The following is a 2,894-nucleotide window of genomic DNA, read 5'->3' as shown; positions in this document are numbered from 1 at the left end:
GGCAGGGGGTGCGAAGAATCTCCGGTGTTACGGGAGGCCACCAAATAAATCTGACTCTTGCGACGTACAACGGCCGCACGCTACGGCTTGACTCGCATCTGGCGCAACTCGAGGTGGAACTTGGGAAGATTAGGTGGCACATATTAGGGTTATGTGAAGTTCGAAGAGAGGGGGAGGACACCATAACCCTCGAATCAGGTCACCTAATGTACTTCCGAGAGGGGAGACCAACAATCCAAGGTGGCGTTGGGTTTCTGGTTAATAAGTCCCTAGCTGATAACGTTGTAGAGGTGTCTAGTGTCTCGAACAGGGTAGCGTACCATATATAAAGCTTACCGACAGGTATAGCCTAAGGTAGTGCAAGTGTACGCACCGACCTCGACACATTCAGACGATGAAGTGGAGGATATTTTGATGATATATCAAGGGCCCTCCACTTCACTACAAAGACCCATTACACCGTTGTCATGGGGGACTTTAACGCTAAAGTGGGAGTACAGATTTGCGGCGAATCGGCAGTAGGATCCCATGGATTTGGAAGCAGGAATCATAGGGGGCAAATGCTCGTCAACTTCCTCGAACGCGAGGGGCTCTTTTTGATGAACTCCTTTTTCAAAAAGCAGCCTCAAAGGAAGTGGACGTGGCAAAGCCCCGACACTATGACTAAAAATGAGATTGACTTCATCATGACGAACAAGAAGCACATATTCAGAGACGTCTCTGTGATCAATAGGTTTAATACCGGGAGCGATCACCGACTTGTCCGAGGCTCTCTGAATATCAACGTCAAGGCCGAACGTTTCCGTCTGATGAAGGCCAGGCTCCGACCAACACTGCTCCAAACCATGACAGGATCTGAAACGTTCCAGTCAAATTTGGAGAACGATTTGCCGCCGTGGAAACCACAACAGACGTTAACCGAACCAAGAATATGTGGTTCGATCCTCAGGGAGGAAGGTTCGAGATTCTGTAACGTGCAGCGTAAGGGCAGGAAATCAAAGCTTTCGGAAGAGACATTAGGGCTTATGAAGAAACGACGTGAAAACCCGCCTGTCACTTCGTCAGCTAAGCGGGCTCTAAACCAAGAGATCAACAAGCACGTACGACGCGACCTCCGTGCTCCAATACTCTTGACATTGAAAGAGCAATTGAGCTGAATCGGGGGTCAAAGGTGTTCGTACAATCTCTTGGAAGAAGCCACTTGACAAAGCTGACCACAACAAGTGGAGAAGTCGTTTCTTCGGTGCGGTAGTCCTTCGGAAGTGGAAAATTTCTATGGCCGGTTATACGCATCGCATGCATCTCGACCTGATCCCGGATATGAGGATTCCAGAGCCACATTAACACGCCATTTCACCGAAGACCTGCCAGAAGTCAGCAAGTGGCGAAATCGAGATCGCTCTGGACAGCTCAAAAATGGAAAAGCCCCTGGCGAGGATGGCATTACAACAGAGCTATTAAAAGCAGGCGGAAACCCCTTACTAGGGGAGCTCCAAAAGCTTTTAATGCCGTCCTGTTTGAAGGGAGAACTCCAGGGGCGTGGAGTAGGAGTGTTTCTCCTGTTCTTCAAAAAGGGAGACAAAACCCAGCTGAAGAACTATCGACCCATTTCCCTCCTAAGCCACGTCTATAAGCTGTTCTCAAGATGGTCACGATCGACTCGCTGCGCGAAGACTCGACGAATTCCAACCACCGGAGCAGGCTGGGTTTCGGAGCGGATACGGCACCATAGACCACATCCACACAGTGCGGCAGATTATACGAAGACCGAAGAGTATAATCAGCCCCTGTGTCTAGCATTTGTGGACTATGAGAAGGCCTTTGACTCGGTTGAAATCTGGTCTGTTCTGTAGTCCCCTGCAGCGTTGTCAGTAGATTGGCATACATCCAAGTGATGAGATGTCTTTACGAAGCCGCTACAATGTCCGTCCAAGTACAGAATCAGCAATAAGGCCCATACCGTTGCATCGAGGAGTGAACAAGGGGATGTTATTTTTCCCCGAAATTGTTCACTAATGCAATGGAGGATATGTTCAAGACGCTGAACTGGAAAGGACGCGGCATCAAACATCAATGGCGAACACATCTCTCACTTGCGATTTTCTGACGATGTCGTCATCATAGCGGAAACGCTGCAGGACCTACAACAGATGCTGAACGGCATGGCTGAATCTTCTCTACGCATCGGCCTACGGATGAACTTGGACAAACCAAGTTCATTTTCAATGAACATGTTCTACCGGAACCGATTGCGATACACGGCGCCGTTCTCGAAGTTGTTCAGAAATATGTATACCTCAGGCAGACATTGCAGTTAGGTAGAAACAACTTTGAGGACGAGGTGAATAGGAGAATTCAGTTGGTTGGGCTGCATTTGGGAAGTTACGTCGAGTCCTAACATCGTCGATCCCACAGTGCCTAAAGACAAAAGTCTTCAATCAGTGCGTCCTACCTGTCATGACTTACGGAGCCGAAACGTGGACACTGTCGGTACGGCTGGTTCACAAGTTTAAAGTCGCTCAGCGGGCTATGGAAAGGGCTATGCTCGGCATTTCTCTGAGGGATCGCATCAGAAATGAGGTAATCCGTCAGAGAACCAAGGTCATCGACATAGCCCACCGAATCAGCAAGCTGAAGTGGCAGTGGGCTGGCCATATTAGCCGAAGAACCGATAACCGTTGGGTAAACGAGTTCTAGAGTGGAGACCACGCTTCGGCAAACGTAGTGTAGGACGTCCTCAGGCACGGTGGAGTGATGACTTGCACAAGATGGCTGGCAGGAGCTGGATGCGAGAAGCCGAAAATCGATCTCAGTGGCGTGCTCTTGGAGAGGCCTATGAGAGTATCTATATCTATCATAGGATGGTGCGTACTGGATGCACGGATAAATGCTAG

General features: G+C 49.4%; 1 pseudogene; it reads left to right on the top strand.

Annotated features, from left to right (window-relative positions):
* The first annotated feature begins 32 nt into the window (after positions 1–32).
* Positions 33–2,894, top strand: LOC113507466 (annotated as a pseudogene).

Source organism: Trichoplusia ni, unplaced genomic scaffold (assembly GCF_003590095.1).
Source record: "Trichoplusia ni isolate ovarian cell line Hi5 unplaced genomic scaffold, tn1 tig00002166, whole genome shotgun sequence".
NCBI classification, from domain to species: Eukaryota; Metazoa; Arthropoda; class Insecta; order Lepidoptera; family Noctuidae; genus Trichoplusia; species Trichoplusia ni.
Note: the sequence above shows the minus strand (reverse complement) of the source record. Positions and strands in the feature narration are given on the sequence as shown.